The following is a 27,549-nucleotide window of genomic DNA, read 5'->3' as shown; positions in this document are numbered from 1 at the left end:
ACCTTGCTTCCCTTCAGTAAATTGGGAATAAATATATTCATCTTCTTGGAGACCACTGGATGAGAATTAAGTGTTATTATTAGGTACACTCATACTAAATGGGTGATGCTAATGTGGTAAGTAACATGTCTTGTCTAGTACAGAGTATTTTTTTGCACATGAGGCTGTTGGGAAGTTTTAATAAGCACCTTGACTTTTGCCTTCATACTGGTGAGAGTCACCCACTTCACTTGCTTAAAAAGTCTTTTGCTATTTATTTTTTAAAATATATGATTGACCCTTTCAGCCTAGCCTTCTTAAGCTTTTCAACACAGAAACAGAGTATGCACTTTTAGCTCATATGGTCACATTTGTTCCAACCTCAAGTCCCCCCAACCTGAGAAACTAATCTTTCCCAGGATGAAGTTTTCTTTAAAAATATGATGTGGTAATCCTCTTTCTAATAAAGACTATACAACTGCCTTAATCTTTACCCATGTAAGGAAGGCACTTGAGAAAACCTTTGGCTTTGTAGATCTAGCAACTTTAGAAGACAGGAATCAGTAAAGAGCAGGCTAATCATTCTATCTCCATTGACAAGCAGTGAAGGAGTTAATTATCTGCTTCTTTTCACTAATTCTGTTGCAGAGCTTGGTTGTGCATATTAAATGTCCATGTTACCAGATTCAAAGAAAAACTTGATCTCAGTTTGGCTACATATTACAAGTGCCATTCCCTGTTGTCCTACCTAGCACTGTTAATTACATACATTTAGCATTCTATTGGAGAATAATTTAGCTTCAGATTGAAAAGAAACAGCCCTGGCCTTGGTTATTTTGGCATAGAAGTCTCCAGTATGACTCTGTTTTCTAAGCAGACATTAATGATTCTAAAACTAATATTCATTGTTTGAAGAGGCATAGCAGCCTTGGCATTTACTTAACCTTTTGTCTCATGTATGAGACTGAGTCAGCCTAAATCCTTTTCTTAATTAATATCTATTCTTTTTTTTTTTCTGTCCAACATTATTTATTAAACAATTTGCATGCAACAATTAGAGTTGAGAGATTAGGAAAAAAACACTCTATGAGCAAGCTCACTTAGTACGAGAACCATGAAACTGGTCCTCCAGCTCAAACAAAGCTCTGAGCATGAATGAGATGGGAAGAGGCAGTAAGTAAGGTCAGGTAAAAAAATTGAAACTCAAGTCCCACCATTCACCTGTTAGCCCTAACATTAAGCTATTCTCTACTAAAAAAATAATAATTCTAGAGGGAAAGAGACAAAATACTACTGTAAAAGCATAAAACCCAGGGATTTGACACCTGTAGTGAATGTCAGTGACGATAGTTATTATTGTGAATAGTGCAAAGTGCAATCACTGAACCTGTTTGCTTATTGCTGTGGTAGAAAGAAATTATCATTTCAGATTCTTGTAGTGTTTCACAGGACAGCACTGTCTGCTCCATATGAACAGCCTTAACTGGAGCTCACCTACTTTTCCAGCATGTTTGTTTCTATATAATTCTTTGCACTTTTGTGATCACAACTACTTTGCATGTGCTGCTGAGTGTGCAAAAAAAGACCCTTAGGAATGTTGAGATCGACATGGAAAATGGCAAGGACACCTTTGGCAATGAAGATAAAAACATTTTGGCGTTGCATTACCAGTTGTATGACATTAACTAAGAACCGGATTGCAGCTGGTTCGCACGTAAATACACACAGAAGTTGAGACTTGAGCATCTTTCCTCACCTATTCTTCCAGCCAGTAGCTATGTGTAATCACAGATGCTTTGCTCAGCGGATTGACTGTCTGCAAGACAAGTGACTGAATCACCTATTATATCTTACCAGGGCTGGATGACAAACCAGACCTACATGAAAAACCGTAATGGTCTCCAGACTTTGAAGTCATAAGTAACATGGATATGATAATATGAGCCATATCTTGCACCCATTAGAAAACCCACAGGAATAAGATTTGTTCTAGGCATTGGCATCAATGTCATCCTAAATCTTATATTAGCCAGTGATCCTCAATCTCTACTGCTCTTAGGATGTCCCTTCTAAAAAGCTTTAGGAGATCTCTGGGAACCAACAAAGCTCTTGACCCACATCTTTCACATGAACCTATAGACAGTGAACCCTCCTACCCATATGACAAGGTCCTAAGGGTCATATGCATGACTTGCTTCTTTGCAGGCGAGGAAGACATGGTAAAGAAACAAAGTGGGACCATTGCTTAGAAACCTTCCTGACAGCTGAACTGGACCACTGCCACTATCTCAGAGCTGATGCTTGCAAAAGAAACAGTCTAGCCCTAGGGATCCAGAAGTGTCATTTTCTTCCGAGCTAACTCACCAATGTGGCACTACTTTAAATATTATTTCAGGCATATAGTTCAGCAAATAATTTCAGGGCATGAACTTAGACAGCAGGTTTTAAAATCCAAATGCATGTCTATAAACCCAACATATTAATAAGTTAACAGTTTTCAATAAGACATCAACATTTGCATGCATCTTCCTACTTGTTATGTGCAGTACTACATTTTTTAATGTTTCTTGGATGCTAGCCAGAGAGTCTGAGTCCCTAGTTAGTTCATCTATTACTTTCTTGCCACAATAGATCTGGGTCTTGGCCAAGTACTGGACTCATACTGCATACAAAAACACAGAATTGTCTCCCTTATCTATTGATAGTCTTTGCTTCCCAGGGAAGGGGAAAAAAATATCATAAATTAAGATAAATAAGTAAATACATAAAAATCCAGCACTAACTTTAGTAGAAGTATTTTTAGCATCTTTTAACACTATGTGTAATCAAAAGATTTCCTTATGTATTTATACTGCCTTAGTCTCCTAAGGCATGTCTAATTCATGACTACTCACCTGAACAGGAGAGGAAGATCTCTTCTTTAAACCCCTCCTGGAGGTCCTCAGGCTTTCCACAAGAGTGAGCAAGGTTACATGACCTGAAATACAACAGGGGAGGAAGAGGCTTCGGTACCATTCTTCCTTTTTCAGTGTTTCTCAACCTACGGACTGTGGAAGGGTTTAAAGAGGCCATGAAGGGTGAGAGGTGGTCTCTGAAAGAGGCCATGAAGGGTGAGAGGTGGTCTCTGTTTCACACTGGATCTTGAAAATTTTTATCTGTTACTCAGGGCCTCTGGTGTCTTCAGAGGAAGACAGATGAACACAGAGGAGATGCCTTTTGAAAGAGTTTTGAAAACATTGTCCAGTGCAGACCTAATGGCAATGAACATTGCCTTTTATTGTGCATTTACGGTAGCAAACTAATACTTAAATTAACAAAGAGGAAGAAAAAAGGAATGAATGAGGTAATGATCCGGGCTGTGGTTTTACAGCCCCTTTAATCCACCAGAAGACTGAGCTGCCCTTGAAAGGGCTGGTCCTGCCTGTCCACCCAGGCCTGATGGGATCATTTTTGCCCACTCGAAGATGTGCATTTGGTCAGAGAACTAACAGGCTAAAACAACATCTGACCCTAAAAATGAGCCTCGATGATGCTGAGCATATGGAAACACAACACTCCTCAGAGCAGGTCAGGCAGGCATGAGGATGTAGGGATGGGATGGGAAGAGTGTGCCGTGCCCTTGGGTAACAGCCATGCTGACCATGCAACCACCATGAAACCTGAGTCAAGGACGTGTGGGGCAAAGCCAAGAGCAGCAGGGGAGATATCTCATCTTCAGCCAGGCTGCAGCTAAAATCACAACCCAGTCCACAGGGAGTATTTTGTGGTCAGTGTAACACTAATCACAGAAGTCCACTGGGTTGACTTGTAAAATTTTGCTAATAATATCAAGGTAGCTGACAAGTTAATAGAACACATGATTCCTGTACCTTCTGCCTGAGCTGTGTGAATATTTTTTCTGCTTAATTTGCCCAAACAAAGCATCAGTGCCTTAATTTCAGTTATTTCAGAAATTAGATCCTCTTGAAGAATGAAAGGATGCTGTGTTTGAGAGGGGTAGCTTTTTTATGAAGACACGTAATTAATGGAAGCCATTAAAGATACTTGTAAAAATGATTCAGATTTTTATATATGATGACTAACTAACCTATTATTGCTCTTCTTGGTCAGAGATTAATGGGAATTTCTTAAAGGATAAAGAATTATTTAACAAGCTACAGGATATGTATGGGCTTGGAATACACTCTGTGATAGTGTGAATAATAAGAAATGTGGCTGTTTATTTCCCTGACTAATGAAGCAAAGCTAAATTCAGAGATAGCAAGATGTTGAAAAAACCCAAACCCAAAACAAAAAAAAACCCAACAAAAACCTAACAAGGCAAGTGGATGTTTTTTACATGAATCTAAACATATACTTCAGTGAAAAAAATTACTGTTAAGAAATTCAGGTTCTTATGTGCTCTAACTCAAGGTGGTATAGGAACACACCAGCATGATCTCTGAAATGACTGACAAGAACCAAAGACTTTAGAGTTTAAAATCAGTTGCTGTTGAATATTCAACAGCTTCTTGGGGGGGGGAGGGGAGGGGAGAGAGAGAGAGAGAGAGAGAGAGACTGCAAGGCAGAGACAACAAATCACTTTGCTCCTTACAAGAGCTTCCCACAAAGGAATTTTCTTTACAAAGCAATGACAACAATGTGTTTGGTCAAAGATTTCTATGCAAGGAAAACTGATTTCTAAGACCATGAGTAACAGTCACTTGATGATCCCCTTGATGATGGCACACAAGGACAGCTTTCATTTTTCCAACTCTTTCAGACTGTAAGTGACCTCAGAGTGTCTTGAAGCATCTTGTCCCCACTGGGTTGAAAAGCATGTGCAAAGAGGGAGTAGAGCATCTCCAGGCTGACTTTGGCACTAACGGAAGAGAGCAGATAACATTTCAGGAGAGAAGGAAATGGAAGGCAAACCAGTTTCTCAGGCAGCTGAAGACAGTGTTTGGTTCTTTTCACGACTGATTTGCCAAGTATTTTCTTCAGTAAATGCTCTTAGCAACAAACCGCAATGATTCATTTGTCCAGGTGAAACAGTAATAGTTCCCTCTCTCTGGCTGAAACAAATAAACTTACTCTAGCTCTTTTCCAAAACGGATTTCAACCAAGCTAGGTAGTAGCAGTGACCCTTCTGCAGCTTGACACCCAATTATCTTCCCCCTCTCAGGGCTCATTGTTTTTTTTTTTCCTGTAACTTTTTGAAGGCACACAAAGAATCAAATAACCTTTTCTCCGTGTACCTGGCTGCAGCCACATCACCGAAGGGGGTCCTTTCGACATTTTAAAGTACCTGAAGTGTATGACAACATGGCACTGCAGTCAGGAATCTCGCCGGGGAACAGAATAAGAAGATTTATTTTATTTTTAATATTTGAAAGATTTCAAAAAGCATTCAACTGGATTTCTCACTAAGAGGATGAGTGAAGAGAATCCTTTGTAACTAAGCTGGGAGGCCCAAGTCTTTTATCCATTGTTACATAGTTTTTCCCCAGGGCAGAGTTAGGAAGGCCTGCAAGCCCCAGAAGCTTAACAAGGCGAGTACACTGGGTGGGCTTTTCTGCCATTGCCTAAGCTCCTCCTGAGGTAGGAGTCGTCAGAACCGAGCAGGTCCCACGCTCCATTTCAGCAAATGACAGAGATTATTTGGGAAGATCCTAGCAGCAGCAGTGCTCTCACAGAGATGAATCTGCCCAGCCTGCCTGCAAATGCACATGTGTGTACATGCACACCCTCAGTACCAAGCCGCCCATACGTCTGCTTCCTTAATAAACCAGAACCAAAACCATTCCACAGAAGGTTAGTAGTGAATTGGCACTTGGATTAATGGCACTTGGATTAATCACTGTGCATCGGACTTTGCCAACCTGCCTTTTCCTGTTGGCTTTTTCAAAATATTATACATGACTGGTTAGCTGAAGATACGTTATCTCTTTCAGGAAAGATTGTGTAAAAGGAGGAAACTAGTTTAACTGTACTGCTAACACATTTTTTCTGCCTTTTGAACTTCTTACATTTTTTGAATCCCTACAACCTTGATGCAAATGAATTGGGTTTTGATCAAAAGGACTTCGGTACATATTCCCTGACCTTGGTTCACAGCAGGGACAGATTCACCCATCTTTCCCACAGATGTTTGCGTCTGGCTGAAAGTGAGAACTTGCTTGAGTGATTCCCAAGTGCCAATAATGTGTGAAGGAGCTCAGAACCTGAGGAAGGACACCCAGGACACTTTCTTACCCCCCAGCCCCCCATGATCTTAATCTAGGACTTGGCCAACCTAGTTCACTGCTAAACCATAAATATGCAAGATCTCTAGTGGTAAAATTTTGCTTGGCAGCATTTCATAGCACTTTTTGGTCTCTGTGAGATTTTCACTGTTAATACAGCCACAGAGGTGCATGAACTAGGAGCAGCAAAAGGCAGTTGACTACTCATGCCTATTTGTACCTCAATCAATGTGTCAAGAGTTCACCATGCAAAGTTGCTCTCAAATAAAAGGTGAAATAAAACAGCTTTTAAGTAATTAAGCAACTCTTTTCTGACTTGCTACAAAACTTGTGAGACCCTAATATAGCAGAAATTTTAAAGGCAAATGTCTTATGTATGAGTCCACCACCCAGAAGCAGGAGAATATGGAGTTTGTAAATAACAACAGCAATACAAGTAATGCCTATTTGCTTACTTGATCCTACTGAAATTAATGGTCTGTAGTTTAGGTATGTGTCAGTGCCATAAAGCAGGATACGCTTGGGGCCCAGGAAGTGTCTGCTTCATGTATTAATGATGGAGTTATGGAGTGGCAGCAGCCATTTGATAGACAAAGTTGCAGAAGGATTTTTACTATATGCTCCTTTTTATGCTCCAACAAAAAGCTGAAGAAATCCCTAGGTCAGACCTGGGGTCAAGGTTGAAATTTTTCTACAAAATTTGAAAGGAATCCAGCTAGAGATTTTTGAATGATGCCACCCCTGAGAAAACACAGGTCGCAAGCACAAATTGTGCCCCTCCTAGCGCTTAGGTGTACTCTTACACAGGGGGGAATCTGAGTATGAACAAAACTGTGTTTGACAAAATTATACACCCACCCACCCCCCCCCCCCCCCAACCATCTTCTTCCTCCACTAAAGCCCCAGCTCTCCTTCTCTGGCCCCAGCATTCACATGGAGATGCTTGAATAACCCAAGAAAAAAGCATCATGCTAAGGAGTTATATTTTAATGTTTATGCTATGGCTTTTTGTATAATAGGAATAATCGCTATTGCTTTGTAGTACACTTACAACAAATAGCTTTTGAGATTGCTCAAACACTTTAGCTCCACTTCAGCTCTTAATCAAACTCAGCAGCTGTTTATTGCAATTACACTATAAAGCAATAGACATTATCCCTTAACTAACTGTCTTATTAATATAGGTAGTTACACAGCTATTTCATAGTTACTCTTAAATAACTGCTTTTAATTATTTTATTAACATAAATAACCATCTCAATAAATTTAAATTAAATGCATATGTGAGAAATGTAATTTAAAGCATTGCACAAAATTGCATCTGTTTACTAATGTTTAAATTGATGTCATTGTGTAATTCAATTAAAATGCAACTTCAATTTATTTCAGTTTTTGATCACCATGGAACACCTAAGACACTAGAACTTCCTAAATATTGAAATGGGCACTGTCTGTTCTGTCTTCTGTTGCTGTATTTTCTTCGCAATATTAGTTTGCTGTCAGGAGAATGAGATTTCTTTTTACCCACAAAAGTTATGATTTAATATCCCCATTTAGTTTTCTTTTCTTCCCATTCCCAGTCAAAGCAAGAGATGAAACTGGATTGCATTTTGCCTTCTAGTTCACCCAAGCAACTCTGCTTTCAATGGAGAAAAGGATTTTATTTTCCTGTGCAACACTGGATCCTCCATGTCTTATGCCATTTGTTCTGGTGCGATGAAGCTCTTTGCCTGACATTGCCTGACCTGGCCAGAAATCCCCTTATTCTTCCTCATGGGGGCCAGTTTATTGTTCAGGGACCTCATTCTACCCAAAAATCCTCCACTGCAGAGCGGGCAACACTTGTACAGTAGCTTTCATTCCACGGTGCCACTAGCGAACATTTATCTGAAAAGGGACAGCAGCACAGGTTAGTGTATGCCACCTCTCATTTTGCAGAACGCTCTGCCCATCATACTGGCTTATTCAGATGCTCTTTTCCCCAGAGTCCTTGCTGTTGGGGATGAAACAAAAAATCTCCTGTCCTTATTCTGTTTTAGATTCCTCCCCTGAAGGATAAAGAGAAAAACACTCGCCGAAGAGCAACGAGAAAAGGAGAGGGACTCTGTTCAAAACTTGTTTGCCATAGACAGGAGAACAGAAGATGTTAGAAAGCACTGGGAGAAACTTAAAGTGGCAAATGTAAGTCAGGAATGGGGTGAAAATAAGGCTGGAAAATATAAAGGTGCAAAAGGAGGTGAAGAGGCCTCACATGCTTTCCTGCCAGCCATTTTCTTCTGCCACTCAAAACTTTTTGATTTAGTTCTATAGCTGGTGCAGGGACCTGTAAATGTGAACTGCTACCTCTCTGAAATCAAATCACAACAAACCTCCTCAAAAGTAACTGGGATGTATTGAAAAAAAGTGTTGAAGTCGGGAACATGTATAGCAAAATTTCTCTGAGGGTCTTGATTTGGATCTCAGCAGCTTTTAAGCTCCAAAACAATGGAAATCAAGGCGTATTTGGCTCTTGGATATCAGTCAATGTCAAAGATGGTACAGGAGAGCAACAAAGAGAAGAATTTGGACCATGAAATCCAACCATGGTGAATGGTGAATGGTGAATTCTGCTAGCAAAGTCCATCCTACCTTCTGGCTGCTAATTAGAAGACACAATCTCCCTACCAGGAATCACTAAAGAATGGTGTTTCAATGCATATACACACTTTGTATTAGAATGAAGGGTGCCTCAGTGACACCGTGCCTATAGAGAAGTGGAATGTAGCTGGAGACAACAAAGATGAAAACAATGATTTATTTATTTTAATACTTCTATCCAAATGTAACAGGTAACATGAAGGGATAATTACAGGCTCCCTCAGAAAGGGGTTGCTGATGCTGTGATCTGGCAGACACACTAAGCTCCTCAGGAGACGAGCTCTTAAAAGTTTACAGGCTAGGCTGGGCAAAGACATAGGCAATTTAGTACAAAGGGATTTTACAGAAAAAAATGTAAAAACTAAGAGTGAGGGAAGACATGTTTAAACTTCAGGTAACTGAGAGTTATCAGGGTTTGGATAATTGAAGTTCCAATGTATATTTGCCTACACTGTCGCTCACCTTTGAGCCCTACCTAGGCATCTTGACATTTATGTAGTCTGAAATCCTGAAAGCTCTGAGTTTAGACAACTAAATTGCTGCTTGTCAATTTAGTCTTGACTGAAAGACAGGTGTTTTGTTTCAGAGTAACACTCCTTTCAGACTCCTCTTTTCCCAAGCTCAGATTACTGAGCTAAGGAACTACCAAATTCCTTACAAGCAGGCAAAGACATTTACATACCTTGAGCAAAGGAATTCTTTGGGCAAAATAGGGATTTTAATTATTGCTTGTTTTTTTGCCATATGGGATTCTCAGCTCTAGCTCGCTGGTGGGAACTGGAGGAGCTTGGAGGCTTTGAAGGTTCCTACATTTTTGCTAATGTGGTAGATCCCTTTGCTACTGCTATGCAGTTTCACAAGCTTGTTCTGCTGAATGCAAACTGCTCTCTGAACAAAACCCTGAACAAAAATCCAGCTGAGAACCTGAACCAGAATTCTCCAAAAATGTAATTCTGGAAGGGGGCACACAAAAAAGCCCACTACACACACAGCAGTCAAACGCCAACAGTGCAGACAAGGAGTATCTGTTAGCTACCTGATGCCTACATCCTAACTTTACATCTAATTCAGATTGGGTCATTATTATTGGGCCTTCATTATTATTCCTAATAAATGACTGGGATCCTTTCCAATAACAAAAAAAAAGCTCTCTTGGCACAACTTTGCACAGGCAACTTACACAGTCCAAGAGCTGCACATGCTGATGGTGCCATTGGGATCCCATATCCGACTGTGGCTACAGTTTTGTACTGTTAATGCAATGGAAAGTGAATCAGGGAGCCCAGAAAAGAGCTCAGGCAGAACACGGCACCAACTGTCTGACCCCAAATTTAGCCTGCCTTTGAGCAGCAGATGAGTCCATTACCACGAAGTGCCTCACTGCAGAAAGCAACAGCAAGACCTACAGTGCACTGACCCAACCCTGCCTACATTCATGCTTTCTGATAATTCAGTTTTTCCTTTCTCCCTGCCTCTGTACCTGGGTGCTGATGCCCATACACTTCTGGCTTCTTGGCGTTGTGGCAGGGTTTGGACCTTAATTCCTTTGTTTATGCAATTAAGTGTGTTGAAGGCAACAGAATACAAGCTCTATCACACTGACCTGCCAATAACCTCAGCTCTGACCTGGAGGAGCTGTGTTCTGGCATAGGTTAAGGGTCTTATTAATTTAGAACCTTAAGCTGGATTTGAACTGTAGCCCCAGAAGTGAAAAGCCAGTGTGTTTGTCTGGGAAGCCACATGGCTCTGGTTTCCTGATTAGTACTTGTGACATCCCGGTATTGGCAAACCATGGAGATATTAACTGTGTGCTCTATTTTCTGCCCTTAATTATGGCCAGCTAGTCTGATTTTTCTTTCTTTCTTTTTTTTTTTTTTTTAAAGGATTTGAGTGACAAAGTGACTATGCATATCATTCCACATTTGAACTGTAAGACTTCAGTATTTCTACCTCTAGTGTGTAATTGGATCAGCTGCCAGTTACAGAAAGGAGCTGGGTGAGTATTAAGTGTGTGGAAAATGAAGAAGAGTCCAAGTGTGAAGGGGAGGAATAATTTGACAAAGCCTGCAGTGAGCTGTACGCGGTTTTCTCGTTTCAAAATGGAGTAGGTTTTGAAGCGCATGAGAAAAAAATGGCTTTGACTTATTAGCTTTGGTTCACAGAATGCTAGCCACAATCTTGGAATGACTCGAGTTATATGGAAAGCCACAGTCCCTGCCCCAAGGAGCTTACAATACCGACATTATCATAACAAGGATGGCCGAGTGCCAAACTGAAAACCAGTCTGCTTTTTTCTGACTTGCTAAAGCTGTGCCTTGATCAACCTTGTCAGGCAGTACACAAATCTACTACCATGGGCTTGGCATCACAGCAGGACTGGGGCTTAGTGCGTTCATGATATAGTGGTCCTCAAACCATTGCACCCAATTCTTTCCTGTAGGTCTCTACTGTAGCACTTGCTTACTTTAATTTTGAGTTTCTCAAAGAAAGGAATGAAGCTAATGTAAGCATGAAACATTTTAAAATCTACTACAAAAATCCAAAGTAAGTCTCAGCCCTTTAAAAACATGAGAAATAGATGAGTTCTCTGTCCAGTCAAAAAGTGACAGTATTTCTCTCAGGACAAGAAAATTGCCTTGCCACTGAGTTCCTCATTAACCACAGTTATGGCTGGATCATCCAGACAGACAGACAGTTCCTAATCCAGTAAGTGTTCAACCATTTATACCTTTATAGAATACAAGCAAATCCCCTCAGATATGAATAGGCAGTTTATAGGTTTCTGGTCAAACGCTACTGGTGGGACAGAAGAGCTGGATACTGAATGGGTAGAACATCCTGCACTTTACATTTCAAAGTAACTCTAACATGCAACTCAGGACAACAGTCTGATCATGAGGTGACAAATTTAGGGGGTAAGGAGAGAGGATTGCAGCCTAAAATCACAGAAAAGGTCACAACATCTAGAGTAGCTCATGAAAGAAGCAGAGAAATGGCACTTACCTGGAAATTCACAGGCAGTTGTCCCTCAGCTGTAGAGATCCGCCATAAAATCCACCATGTTGATCTGTAAGGAATAAACAAGAAACATTCATTAGTGGCACAAACAAACATAGAGGATTACAAATATACCAAGTGGACTGACTGCCTAGTGGCAGCCAGGATACACATAGTATTGCCAAGAAGGCGGAGAGCAAAGAACAACTGAGCTTTGCTGTCTCCCAACTCTAGGCTGCTCTAAGCTACACTTGATGGTTTACTGCCCATAGAACCAAACTGATATTCTGGGATTTGGAAATTCTTCTGCTATGCCTTCAATAGCAGCCACTATTTGAGAGCAACAACGTCCAAAAGGGCCCCTGGGTTACGGTCATAGAGTCATATCCTTTCTCACTGGTATAAACGCTCTGCAGACAAGTCTATCAAGCAAAACCACCACAAAAACCCAACTCAAAATCATTTCTCTCTGATTCTCCAAGGGGGTTGGGCATTAAGACAGAATGCCCTACCTCAAAGGAAGTCAAGATTGGATCAGAACATCTCAGAGGGATAGAAAGGCAGAGAAGGCAAGAGGCAGTAGTGTAAAGGTTTTATCAGCATGAGTTTGGGATGACCACATTACTTATAGGTCACTGTGCTTTCCAGCTGACTAGCGACAGATGAAATAAGGAAGACAACGGTCTCTGGATTTCCAGGTAGCAGCTGCAGCTAAGTCTGTCTTTTCAGCTGCCCTTTTAGTCTGGAATATGCATGGCACTACTCAGAAAGCAGCTGACTTTGTATGCAAAAGGGAACCCACCGTGAGATCCCACTATCACCAAGCAAGCTCTAGAAGAATATCAAGACAATATTTGTGTTGTTAGAGGAGGAAAACTTCAAATGCAAGGCACTTGGTTTTGCCTACAATTTGCATATTTCCAGTATTTCCTAACATTGAACTAGTGCAAGTAATTCAGAGATCCTTGTGGATCTCAGCCCATCTCCAGCAGGAATGCACCAGGAATGGGTTATCCTAATGTGAATCCACAACCATTATGGCAGAAAATAGGCATAGTTCTTCATGTCTCATAGCAGCAGCCACAATACTGAGATTTTGTTATATAATAAAGACATTACAAATCTCATTTATTTATACTGAAGTGATGTCGTTCTGTCAGGTGCCGTACGAAGACTTTACCACAGACTGCTCGCATTTTTCAGAAGGTACCATCTAATCAGATACACACACACAGAGATCCTGCAACTGAGTGGAAAATAATATTGCCATTCCTGACATTTCTCAAATTAGCAAGAGCTTATAATGAAGCTTTTGTAAGATGTCTCTTTCAAGGATTTGTGGGATACCTTTTTTGCCAGAAATGGATGCACACGGGGTAACTGCTCTCCTGCTCTGTGCTTATTTCTCTCACCTCGTACTACGTTGCTTGTTTCCTGCACTCTGAGATCTCCTACTTGTGTTTGAACTCTCTGAATACTCTCTTCAGCTACGCACAAGGAGCCAGAGGCCTTGGTAACCTTCTACCCCAGTAGTTCTTTTCCTGCAGTCAGGAAATTATCTCTCTTTTTTGTTTTCTTTTTTTATTTTTATTGCAAAGAACCAAGGGAATTCCCCCTTCCAGTGCCTGGCTTTATGCTGGGCCCTGATGGCAGCGATTGGTGACAGCAGCAAAAAAACCCCAAGCCACCCCACTCACAAACAAAAGTGTTTCATGTTGCATAGGGTTTTATGTCAATATTTTGATAATTTCAGCTATTCCACATTCATATTGGTATTGAGATATCTAGAAAATTCTGTATGGTTCAAGTAACTTCAGTAAGAGTCATGATATGCCTGTGTGAATGCTTATGCATTTTTCCATTAAGAACTCAAATCAGATAAAACTCTGAGACTTGATTTTCAGCTGATAGAAATCCATAAAGATAATGTAATTACTGGTATGCCATTTGCCACCTGCAAAATACCTTACAATGAAATATCTTGGCCCCTCTGTCTCTTCCACTCAAACAGAGGGAATAGGTACCAGTAGGGGAAGGTTTCACATCTCTGCCTCCCACTCTCTTCAGCGATGTGAGTTTGCATAAGAAGCTGGAGGCTGTAGCTGTCTTCTGCCCCAGCAGGTTTTCTTTTTCCTTCATTCAGGAAATTGTCTTTCTCTTTTTTTAACATAATCAGCAAGGGAATTCCCCCTTCTGCTGTCCAGCTTTGAGAGAGGAGCTTGATTTGTGTTTTTAGCTAAAAATCCCCAAAAGTCATCAGAGAGCTCCCTGATTTTAGTGAGGCGGACCTTGCTGAAAAGCAGTGTTCCTGCTGTTTGCCAATGTCCTTCCTTGCCCAGTACTGCATTGCTGGCAGTGTTTGGGCAGTGCGAGCAGCTCGGGCCATCGTGCCACAGTGCTCTGCCTCCCAGCACAGCTCTGTCACTCTGTGCACAGTGCTCATTGTCACGCTGTTTACAGAGTGTGACAGACCAGAGGAGAGCAGAGGTATGGTAAAAAGGGAACAGAACCAGGCCCAGCAGCATTGGGAAAGCATCACTAGAGGTATCGGTCTCCGCAGGGCAGAGGGAAGCAGAGCTGAGGGCTGCGGAGGGGGATTAGAGAGAAAAAGTGGCACCTCTAATATGTTTTGCCAGGATAGAGGAAGAAGAAAAGAAGTATGAGACAGACAAACAAGAGGAAAAACTGGTTTAGGAAAGAAGGGGGAAAATGCACAGAAAGTATTATAATAAAGGAACCCCATCAGTAGCAACAGCTCAAGGAGAAAAGAGGACTGTTGGATAGCTGTGGTACCATGAGTGAGGAAAGATAAACCAGACCTTTTCAAAGCATTAAAAAAGAAAACCAAAATGCATTTAAAAAATCTAGTGAGGAAAAAAAAAAAGCCACATGACAAATAAAACAGAGAAAGAGGATTTCTATGAGCACAAAAGCAGAGGTCAGTATCCTGTGGTCATTTCCTAAGAAAGGAGGAAGTAGAAGTGAAGGAAAATACCTAAATATAAAAGACTACTTATAAACAAATGAGACATTGACTGCTACTCTATGATATTTTTTGAAAGTTTGCTATTAGCATATCTCCAAAGATAAATGCCTTAATATGATGTCAGCTTTCTGTAGGCAGAAATGCACAAATGCAGCAAATCAATTCTGCCAGGCAGACAGTGAAGTAACAAGAAATCATTTCTCCCCTATGCCACGTGGCACCGCTTTGGTCCATGCACATCCTCTCTCCAGCATAAACCCTTAGAAGAGGCACATGGCAGTGCAGTGGAGCAGGAGGATGTTTAGCAACACAGAGGATGAGAACACAAATGGATAACTACGTTGGGAGCCTAGAGCTTAATTTAAACAATAATTACACAGGTCGATTTCTGACCAAGGCTCCTCAATCTACATCCTGCCGCAGTCACTCTTTCTTTGTCACTTGGAAACCAGTTTGTCTGGGCAGAAAAAGTACTTTGGGATCATTCCTGCCAAGACCACCGAAACTGAAAATTGCCAAGTCTCCCCTGAGTGGCAATGACATCCATAAAAAGGCTGGACAGGTGAGAGCATGTTCAGGAGCTGTTTGGTCTACTGCTGAGCCTGAGCTGGTGCACTGTCACGATGGTAACCTCACACCATTCATTAAGTCCAGTAAGCTCAAGCTAATGTCTCAAATCGCCTCCAGGGTGCCTTGGAGCACAGCTCCAAGCTCACCTCTCCATGGAGAGAGGAGCACCTGAGCCACCCCACCGACTTGAAGCCTGAAAGAGAAGCCACGGTAGGGATGTGCAGGCCCAATGCTGGGCAGGGATCGCTCCATGGCAGAAGGGTGGATGGGAAGAACTGAGCAAAGACTAAAGCCAGGCTTCATTTTGCAAACATTACTCAGGCCTTTCCCCTAAGTCCAAAGGGGTGGAGCAGATGCACTACTCCGTGGGAGGGTGGTAATTCCAGCCTTGAGGCTTAAGACAATTTTGGTATGTAGATTCTGTATTTTGAATGACAGAAGGAACCATTTTCCATGCTGGCCTAGTTTTAAAAGTGAAGAAGTACGGGTGGCCCTCAGAATTTATGCAGAAGTTTGATGGGGTTAAAAGTTGTGCCTACTGACATGTTTTCAAGCAGAGAAATACCTGCAACCAATCCTTAGGTGTTACGCTGCATATGGGCAAATGCTGTTCTCACTTCCATCCCATCAGTAGGGTTATATGATTAACGTTAATAATTTCAAAGGCAATATCCTGCCTATTGATCAGGGTCCCATTCTGGAAGGGATAGATTCAGACTGACACTGAAAGTTGATTTTGCAATATATATATATATATATATATATATATGTACATTCACTTGCAACAAATAGTCCTTTGTTTATCAGTAAAATCCAGTTAGCTTCTGTGGTATCATACCAACATAAGTGAGGTGACAGTCTGGCCCCAAATCCTCAGTTCTACAAACTCCCATATTGTGCTGCTACAAAGGCTGAGCAGATAGTGCCCAGATCCTGCAGTCTTTACTCAGACTTCAACTCACTGACTGTAATGGATGTATTACCTTAATTTGTGATAGCATCTTCACCAAGAGTGCTTCTGTACACATCTTTGCCAAAATAAATGTTTGTGGTTTGTTGTTTTTTTGTTTGTTTGTTTTGCTGGGGGTGGGAAAGAAGATGCAGATTAATTTTTTAAATAGAAAAAAGAAATCCACATCCTCTTTTTCTGAAACAGACAGCTTAGAGACACAGAACAGCCTTTTTTTTGTTGTTCCCCCCCCCCAAACCTCTTGTTCTGTACACCACCCCAGTTCTAACCTTGCTTTGAGGTTAACTGTCGATCTGAAGATTGACTGTGCTATCCTTAAGGCCAGACATTCTTTGGGTTTGGTTATTATATCAAGGTGCATTTGTGCTTCTAAATGGGCAGCTGTACTGTAAATGGAACACAAAGGAGCAAAATTCAGCCTGTTCCAGCATGGGTCCAAAGCCCAGAGCGTCTGTGATGCTGTAGTCTTTTGTTTCAAATGCAGATAGATAAACTACAGCCTTTTTTCCATGATGGTTATAATGCAGAATATGAAAAACTCTTGGGATGGTTTAAGCTGCAGGGTATTCTCCCAGAGTTCTGTCCAAGAATAATCTAGTAAAAATGTGGACAGAGAACCATCGACCTCTGCTTTCCCCCGAACATATGCAGCTCTGATCAGTCTGGTATTTCAAGAAAAACAAGGTCCTGAACCCTAATCCTCAGACACATAACAAAGCGCACTTCACAGCTGTGATGCACAGCTACTATCAGCTCCGAGGCCTGAGTGGGTCCCAAGACAATGCCTCCTTTATCACCCAGAGGACAAATATCTAGACAGCAATATTTTCTGCTTGAATGCTTCAAGCATCTCTCGCAACTCCTGACTGAAAGAGAAAACTGAGCTGAGAGTGTTTGCTGAGTGATTATTTTAATTTACTACTTGATGTAAATCTAAATGAACTGACATCCAGCTTGAGATGGACAGAAAACAATCATTGTGAAAAAAGAAAGAAGGCTAATATTACAATATCATTTGAGTAGCACAGGTTTAGGCAACTTTAGCAGTGGCAATGTAATAGATAGTGAGGCAGGGTTTGCATTTCCTTTTCTTCACTCAATTACCATAATAAGTTCTGTAATTTTAGGGCTGTTTATTTATCAGGCAACGATAACAAAGACACTCAGAACACTGTGTCTGAATGCAATACTACAAAGCATCACAGTGTAAGCCCTCACATGCAGAGGGATTGCTGATTCTCACACACCTGATTATCTGTGTGTATGTGTGTGTACGTGTGTTCAGAAGCAACAATATTCCCCTCTTTGTTAATTGGTAAAATGGCACACGTTTGGCATCTGGCTTGAGGCAGAGGGAGGGAAAAGAGTAGAAAAGGAAGAAAACTTCTGGTAAAGTTCTCTAGTGCTTTAAAAACCTGTCAAGGCACTCTGCCGAGCTTTCTCATATGAACAATAGATTTGGGACCTGGCCTGCCTGCACCGGGGAGTCTGTCACTGCTGCTCTCTGATCCGGGTTTCCAACATTTGATGGCTGCGCGGTGTCACAGAACAGCTGGAAGAGAGGCACCCCAGCTGAGTGCATGAGATGGGGAAAAAAAACCCAACAAACAAAAAGCAAAAGAAGAGATTTCTTTGTGAGGCAGACACATGCATCTGGGCTCTGCCAGAGCGAGACGTGTCACCTTGCGTCATGGCCTGTGATGCCCTGCACCGAGATGAACAGATACTACTGCCCCACAGGCCCCCCTTGTTCCCAGATGAGGACCAGGGAGAAGGTGCACCACATGCAACACAACCCCAGATGGAGGTCCAGCAAGAGCTCCCTCCCAGTGCAGCTCAGCAGTGGCTTCACCACCTCCTGCAGTTTCCACAGGCATTTTTTCAGCGGGAGACCACCTCCTCAGGCCCCTCCGGGCACAGCATGCCACGGCGGCACCAACTGCCTGGAAGAGTGGGTAGGAGGCACCGGTAGCCCATTGCTCAAGTGCGTCTCTCTCAGCACATCAAAGAGCCATATTGCACCTCCAAGGCTGTCTGAATGCACCTGGGGCAACTTTTCGTTCCACCCTGAGATGCTTGTGTCGGTTTTGGGGGAATTTGTGGTTGGAAAGACTAATCCACATGCATAATTTCTTGCACATTGCCTTAAAAGTATGTACCTATTTGAAACAAAACTCACAGCATAATGTTCCATTTTGTATGTACCAAAGATCGATGGAAAAGCTCACAATTGAATAAGAATAAAAGGAGTTGAATAAAGATGAAACTTGATGGGTTTCTAAGACTGCCATTCAACAGCCTCAAGCTTTTGGAAGAACACCATGCCCTCCTATTAAATGATTTGAACCACTACCTTAAAGAAATCTCTGCAGTTCCTTCTTAAATTCTACAGGATGCTGAAAAGCACATTGGAAACATTTTTACTCTGTACCATAAGATGTTTTTCATCAGAGTAACATGCCTCTTAACCCATAGCCATATATTCAATTAAATTGCATGGGCATATGTGTGTTTATTTACATAATGTGTAAATGTATAGCTGGGTATATATAAACAAAAGGCTTTCATAACACAGAGGAACGCACATGGCGGTATAATTTGTGTATACGCACACTGTAACTGCAGCCGTTCATGTCAACACCATTCATCACCTGTATTCACCAAAATGGTGTCAGTAATGTTCCACACGCTGCCTACAAGTTCACCACAATGATAATCTCCCTCCTCAATTAATTAAGGACAATTTAAATATTTTAAGTGAATTACATTAACATGACAAAACACTAAAATTTAAATTGTGGAGTTGTGAACAGGAAGCCTGTGACAAAGTCCCTCTTTCAACACAGTCACATAGAAAGATTTTACAAATTGACAGTATACATTATGCGCAGCCTAACTGTGGACATTTTCTGTCAAGCGCTTAAACAGAGAGACACAACAACAGCTCCAGTGTGAAAAAAGAATTATCTGTAGGGGACCGGTCCTCACTAAGGGCAACCTTGACAAGTCCAAGCATGCACCTGGATCAGCATTTAAAGTAACTCTGCCATACCAAAGTTGTTCATCATGAAGCTCTGTCTAAATTATTGTGGGTTTGCAATGGACCTTTATTAACTGCCCTTATGTAAAAATACCATCAAACCTACTAACAAGAATATTTTTTAAATGCCCCGGTTAAATATTGCTTCAATAAGAGGGTTACAAATACATGGCATGAAATGTTACAGATGGAAATTATTTTTTTTTATTAGTTCTGTGGGGCTACTTACAACAAATCTGAAATTTTACATTCAGGACTCAGACGGCAGCAAGATAACATTTTCCCTTGTAGGGACAAAATTCTGTAAGGAAGTTTTTAAGAAAGCTAGCTTGTATTTATAGCCTTACCATACAGCTACTATGGATCTAGCACTCTTTTCACTGATGAAGTGTCTGATTAACACATACCATTATTGGGATTTGCAAATTAAAGGCTGGATCTTGCAACACTTATCTGAGTCAGCCTTAATCACATGAGTAGTCCCCAGCAGGAGTAAATGTTGTGGGATCGGGCCCTTCCAAAATGAGCAAAGCTTCATTAGCCCCTTCATGTGATTTTATAAATATGCATGCTCTAATGGAGTGTGATGATGTAGGTATATACAAACTGATGTCACTCATGAGAGTACTGCCAGAGATCTCAAAGAGATTTGGGACTTCCACAAATAACAATTAGGTTATGGTAAGATTGGTTGATGCCATACAAAAAATAATAGAGAGGAGAGAGTGACCTCTCCATTTTCCTCAGATTACTCCCTGACAATATAATAAACCACACTACAAATACTAATGCAGAAGGGTAGGTCTAGCTTCTGTTGCTTCGCCCATGCCAAGCACTCCTACTCAGACTGGAAGAAGTTGCCGAATGGGGTCCCTACTTCTCAGTGTCTAAGAAAAATAATATTGCAGTTTAGCTGTAAAAAAGTATCTTCCTGACATGGCACTGTACGCTGAAGTCAATTCTGGATGTACCCAAGACAGCTGCAAACAAGCTTCTCAGCAGGGTAAATGACATCCCCCACCTGCTCTGAGCCACCACACAGGGCTGCTTTTGCCACCTGAGCTTCTGCAGGTGCCTCAGCGTTGGAGCATGTAGTGCAGCATAGATCTCCCTGCATAAGATCTGAAGGTGCACAAAGCTCCTGCTGCTCATTCTTCACTAAGCTCAACAATGCTCGGCATGTGATTTCATGTGGGGCTATTGCAGAGATGGTTATGACATCACAAAGAGCGAGCAGAAACCACCTGAAAACCCAAAGAACTGATGAGTTCCTCAGAGGCAGTTTTCCCACCAATGACCCCTGCCATAAGAAGTAGGGGAATAAGCAGAGAAGAGGTATTGCCTAAGAGAAGAGGTATTGCTTACCCAGAAATAATTTTTTTCTGGGGTGTCAACACTTTAATCTAAAGACCACGCTGCATTGCCTGTTGGTAATTCTTAGCTGTAATTATGAAAACTATTGCAATTAGGTTATTCTAATTATGAAAATCTATTTCCTTTTAAAGATTTAAGAGCAACCTTTTTTTATGAAAAAGAACACATAAAAACACTGAAATCCTTTGAATTCCTTCTCGTGCCACAGAATCTGAGCACAATTTATCTAGATAAGTTTTAATTATAGCCTTTCCAGAAAGACAGTACTCTGTATAAATAAAAAGAAATATAATTGATAAATGTAGTCAGATGGTACCAGGTTGTTTAAATAGACCATTAAGCTCAAAATGTGTAAAGTTAAATTAGATTGTATTCTCTTTCACCTAGGGCTTTTGGAAGGCACAACTGGCATGTATAGTCTTGTCCACATTAATTTTTACTGCCACGGTCAAAAAGCAGCATAAGTCTGAAGCTTGTGTAGAATTTTCTGCCTTTATTTGACGTGATCATAGTAGATGAATTAGCTCCCTTGGTGCAGAGAGTGAAAGAAGGTTAGTTGAGGGAAATAAGGAATTTTCAGAGGAAAGAAAAAGTTTGAGGGAAACATATGGTTTAAATGCTCTAGCCTATTTCAGATCAAGCTGAGAGAGTTGAGATCTGTTGGTTCAGAGATCCAGTTCACTGCACATTCCTACTGTGCCTGCCTACTAATTGCATCCCATGTTTGTCAATCAAATATTTGCAATTAACAAAAATATTCCCTTAAGAGACATATAACAGAGGCTGCTAAGGATCCATTGCTTTGCTATTAGAGTCAGCTCAAAAAAAAAAAAAAAGTCTTTAAAAATATTCTGATGATGGTGACACTGCCAGACACTTCCAGTCAAAACATTAACAAGCAGAATAGGTGGCATGGGGGCTTTTCAAAGAGATTTTTTTCAAAGAAGAAAAACTTTGATCTTAGTGTTTCTGACCCATCCTCCACCTCTGATTCTTCAATCTACAAGTACATATAGTGGTTTAATTTCACTCAGTGCATAACTTGCCTAAGGATAAACGTTGATCTAGATTTTTTTTATTTAACTCCAATTTAACTGATGCTCTAAAGCTGCCCTATCACTGCATAATACACACTCACACAAGGTTTCTAAGCAGAAACTGAAAAAAGCAGACTAGAATAATACAAAATGCACAAGGTTCAGAGGAAACATTAATTTGTAAATAGGTAGAAATGCCAGTAATTTGTTGGGAATTGAAGACCTTCTGTATGAAACAGTGAAGCTTAGCAGCTGTGCACTGCTGTTTTATAAATCAATATTACATCTGAAGGTGGTGTTTGAATGCTTGTATCATTGTGGTTTGAGTCAAACAAAGTTCTGTGATAAGAAATGATCAAACAAAACAAACAAAATCCCTTCCTTGTCTTGTCGGATAAATTCCAAACATAATTCCACAAGAGGGATAGAACATTCAAATCATCCACTTTTTTATAATTGCATAAACCCCTCAGTCACAGAAAGATGATTGGATTGGTGACGGACTATTGTATTCTGAAAGACATGGATCATGCCAATGGAGAGCTCCTGCTAAATGATAATAGTGTATGCATTCTCTGTATGACCTAAGTGGTGAGCTTTAAACCCCATCCAAACCAAAATGCAGCGGTCGGGTGTTGAACATGACTGGGACCAGGGGACTCCAGCCTTCCACTTCCACCTCTAAAACTAATTCCTTCAGTGCCATGAGCAACCACTTATCCTCACTGCTGCAGTTTCTCCATCTAAATACAGAGAACAATATAAAGACAGCTAACGAAAAGAGCTCATACTTAGGCCAAGCCTACCCGAGGAAAAATTTGCCAGCATAGCTCGGCAGGTACAGCTTGATTAGCAGATTTGCCTCATGTCGACACAGCCCGCACCTGCAAACAGAATATTTTTCCTGCCATCTACCAATTCTCCCATGCAAAATGAAGCAGAATCCCAGCGATGTTAATGATTTTCTCAGTCAAAAGTGATCTAAAATATTGTATGCCCCCATGAGTGACATTGTTTCATTTTCACAAAGGCTGTAAACAAACATGAAATGTTCTGAAGACACAAAGGGTCTGCCTTCTTTTGCCTTTTTTTAATCCTTATAAAACATTCCCTTAATTTAGACTGTAGCTTAAAAAACCTCAATATTACAAAGCTGTGTATTTGTGGCTGTAATAGTTGCAGAGGTTGGGCAAAGGGGTAAGATACAGCATTTGTCATAACCCACCAAGCCCAGTTTCTGGAACCTCAGGAAAGAAAGGGAGTTGGGAGAGCAGTATCTGCAAAGGAATATCCTGAGAGACATCTGCTGGCCACTTTTACCTTGCCGAGCTCCATTCACTGACTGCAAAGTATGCAAGTTTGCGACATTGGACATTAAATCAAGGGGCAACTTTGCGGTCATACAAATCATAACTCCACTGCAAACAAATATCAACCAACAGCCCTGCCTTTTGGCTCCATAAAAATTTAGCAACATCCTTATTGTCTGACTTATTACGAAAGGAAACAAATTCATCAACTGTGACTTCAATGAAGCGGGCTGTGGAGAAGCAGGACAGCTGAACACCAAGCCTGTAGGCACATCTCCAGCCTAGTGACCAGCGACAGACTTCCCTGCCACTGCTGAATAAACAGACTCTGAAGCTTGGCATTTGCATCCCACAGCTGCCTATGTACCCCTCTGCGTGGCCATTCGCATTGGCTTCGCAATCGTGGCAGATAAAGGAGGAGAGCAAAGCTGGGCAGCACAGATAGCGACAAAAAGAAGACAGAGCCTAACTAGCTTTCAGATGGCTGGTGTTGGGGAGATTTTTAATTGCAGACTCGCATAGAAAAGCCCCATTTGTAAACACTCAGCTATCATTTTGCAGGGGGTTGTCAGATTACAGAATTTTATCATCAAGTTTGAGGTGGGAAAAGAAGAGGAGGAGATGAAGGAGGGTATTTTTGTTCCTGTCCTTCATTTCCTGATAAGGAGACACTTTTGATCCAAGAGATTTTTTAATTTTTTTTTTTTTAATCTGGTAGCATAAATTTGTTTCACAAGATGCAGGTGTTTGAAATATTTAAGAAGTTCTCTGGTTTTGTGTTCCTAGCCTCATTGATGAGAAAGCTTACGCATCATGACATGGTGAGTTGAAGCAATGATTAAAAGGCTATTGCATATGCTCTTCCCAGCTGAGTTGTTGTTCTCGTTGTTGTTTTTAGAGCACCGAGAAAGTGTCTGCAACAGCTGCTAATAAGCTCTTATGCGACTCTAACATCATGATCTGATCACCCCAGAAGTGCATAGTGGGAGCTGAGGAACCTGGTCTCAGCAATTTGACAAAAACATCCCTGACATATTTCAGCTACCGTAGAAAGTTTGTGACACTGAAAGGAAATTAAATTGTGTGTGGAAGGTTGAATAGGAACATGGGGCTTGTGTTTGTGTGCACATGAGATTTAAAGCCATGGGCAAAGCAGGGACATGCATGTTTTCAAAGGCACAAATGGGAATTAGACACACAACTTCTATCAACTTTCAATGGAAGAACTACCCTTTGTGCCTTTGAAATTCTCCCCTTTTATTTACTGTACTTCAGTAAGAAACAATGCTGAAAACCTAAGAATGTTTTAAAAGGTATTGTACCTGGAGTGTTGCTGCTTTAGGACACTAATCTAGAGGCACAAGATGAAACCACCCCAATATACTGATCTTTTTTATTTCATAGATGTCCCAAGAAATCAGCTTATAATACCTTTTGCTCACAGCTTCAAATTTAGAGTGCTCTAAAAGTATAACTTGACCTGACAATGGACCACTTCAGGTATTTCCACTGGCCTACACTGGAGGGCATAACTAATTGTTATCCCTTCCTGGGCAAAGTGAACGGTGTGGGAAGAGTAGGGTAATTACATCTAAAGGTCTAACCCATGGGAGTCTCCGATATAAAACCAAACTGCATTGTTTCATTGGGAGAGGAGGAAAGAGGTCAGTTCATTCAAGATAGATCCAGGTGGATGAACCTGAACCTATATGTGCATATTGCGGAAGCTGTATGACTGCATAGGTGTGTGCTTAAGTGCCATTTGGCTCTAATTTTGGTAAGTGTAGTAGTAGCTGTTCAGTTCTTGTGTTAACAGTGTCATGCTGTCTCTGCAGGATGACTGTGAGCAAACAGTCTGAAGATGTTTTAGCAGTGCATATAGCTGCATATATTTTCCATAAATAGGAGTTTATTCTTTGGCAGACAAGCTAGCATTAGAGCTGCAAAAACACAAGGAATATAGTAAGTGCGGGGAAAAAGAAAACCAAGCAGAGAGACAATCTGTGAAGCAGAATAAATAAATAGAGACTGGAAAGAAAGAAAAATAGAAGGGGGGGGGGGGGGATCAAAAAGCAAAGGTGAAATGGAAAAAGGAAGAGATCGGAAGGAAAAATGAGAAGTCAGGAAAAGCACTGAAAACAACTTGTGTGTGAAAAAAATAAAGGGATTAAAAAGCAGAAGAGGAATCAGAAAACATTTTAACTATTTTTGAATTTGCTGCCACCAACGGTGCGGTGGAGGTCCTGCTCCAGCTGCCTCAGCCCTTATCCTCTGTCAAGCAGACTAGCGGTGCTTGGTCAGTGATAGGGAATAATGGTGACTTTTTTGTTAGTAATTGACGGGAAGTGCTGTTTGCCATTGTGTCAGTTCAGCACAGCACCGGCAGGCAGGCTGGCATCAGTGCCCATGATAGAAACTCTGTGGAAAGGTTCTTGCTGTGAGCAGAGAAGAGTCAGCTACTCAATACAAATCTCTGAGGCTTGTTAGCAAGAGATCTAGGAGATAGCTTTTTCAGTCTTCTGGTAATACAGAGCGGTGGTTTATATGGCAGCTCTGAAGCCCTGTACAAACCACTCCCAAGTGCTGCAACAGAACCCGATAATTTAAGCATTGTGGAGGACTTGTCGAATGCAAACAATTTATGTACACCCCATTATACGGCTCCTCTATGTTCTGTGCTTCCTCAGTTGTGGAAATGGCACAAATCTAGCAGCAATGTTTTGCAGACCACACTACAGCATGTAGCTCTGGATACCCCAATTACTTTTTCACCCACCTTTTAAAAAAAGCAGTTGATTCCCAAGGCAATGGGACCAAGTACTTTTTTTTTTTTTTTAATTAATCCTCATCCATAATAATTAAAACTGACCTCTTTATAAGTACCACTGTTGGGGTTTTTTCCAATGAAGCAGAAACAAAAAAAAACCCAAACCAAAACAAAGGTTTTAAGGGAAGGGTTAGTGAGAGGACAGCCAAGCCATGATGGTCAGGAAGATCAGCAACCATGAAGTGCAAATGTATACTTTTGCTTAAGCAAAAAGGAAACTCTTGACCATTACAAGGTGCCTGAAATGGTGCAGGCGTGGATTGGCTCTGCCCATTCAAACAGATGTAGCAATAACTTAAAAAAAAAAAAAATCCTGTTTTTTTTCTCTGATTTTACAAAGTCCTGTTTAAATGAGCAGAGATGACAATGGCAATTTCTGCTTGAAAACAAAACTCTGAGCTCAACAGCCAAAGACCAGCATAAACCCATTCTTTTCCTAGGCAGAATGAACTCCGCATTAATTAATTTAGGACACAACTTTCTGAAGCTTGCTTATTCCCTTGGGCAACAACTTTACCTCACATTAATTTACAGTTCAATGGCAATTTTATGGATACTTGAACTTTTATTACTGTATAACCTATACAACCAGAGTTGAACAGATTTTGCTAGTAGGATAAATGATCACTTGGTTGTAAAATGAATTATTGGAATTGCCTTTTCAATACATTACTGGCCAGACGGTCAGTGGCTGCTTTCTCTGACTGCTCCACGTCCTGAGCTGAGGGGGGACGCTGCCCCACTGCCACCACCACCGGCACAACAGCCAAACAAACAGAAGACGATGAGGCTCTTGGCCCCAGTACTCCCTGTAGCCCAAATAGTGAGGCTGAGTGTCCAAACCCAACATGTCCTCCCTGAGGACATTGAGCACTGCTGGACTTTGCAGATGCTGACAGCTGGTCATCCCATTTGCTCACACTTCATTCAAATATTGAAGCCCAGTGTCTCTGTCACTAAAGAGCAAATCCAAGTACTGCACCTGCTGGGCCATATTTCTTCTGGCAGAATCTGGCCCAGTACGCTTGGCACAAATCCCTAGAAATAGTGTGACACTCATCTTTTGGTAGCCTGAAGACAAGTTCTGGTTGACATTAGCACTTTCTGAAAGTCCCTTTGTTTATAACCCTTAATCTCAGAAATTAACTTTGAACTCTCCAAAGGTATATAAAAAAATAAAAAAAAAAGGCTCAAACAAATCCCCTATTTTATAAACCTGACCACTTCAGGTACCAGGTGGCCCATGAGACATTTGTATCAGCACATCTGAGGGCAGTGGTCTGTGGTGGGATGGTGCAAATGAATGGCTGGGGTAGAAAAACCTCTTCTAGAGCTCGTGCAACTGTGAAAGTGAAATCTTAGAAATAAGCATTGCACAGCCTGGTCTAGTCCGATGAATAAACATTGCACAGCCTGGTCTTAGAAAACACTGTGGAAAAGGTATATAGGCAGCTAAAATTATCTTATTTAGCACCTTTGATTTTAAATAACCTGAAAGAAAATGTTTGGGGGGAGACATTTAATGTTATTATTTCCGTAACGTCATAAATTACCCTCGACTTTCACATTCCCTTAATGACTAATCATTTATTTTCAGA

The sequence above is a fragment of the Accipiter gentilis genome, chromosome 5, assembly GCF_929443795.1.
Source record: "Accipiter gentilis chromosome 5, bAccGen1.1, whole genome shotgun sequence".
NCBI lineage: Eukaryota > Metazoa > Chordata > Aves > Accipitriformes > Accipitridae > Astur > Astur gentilis.
The sequence above is the reverse complement of the archived record's forward strand: the minus strand, read 5'-3'. Positions refer to the sequence as shown.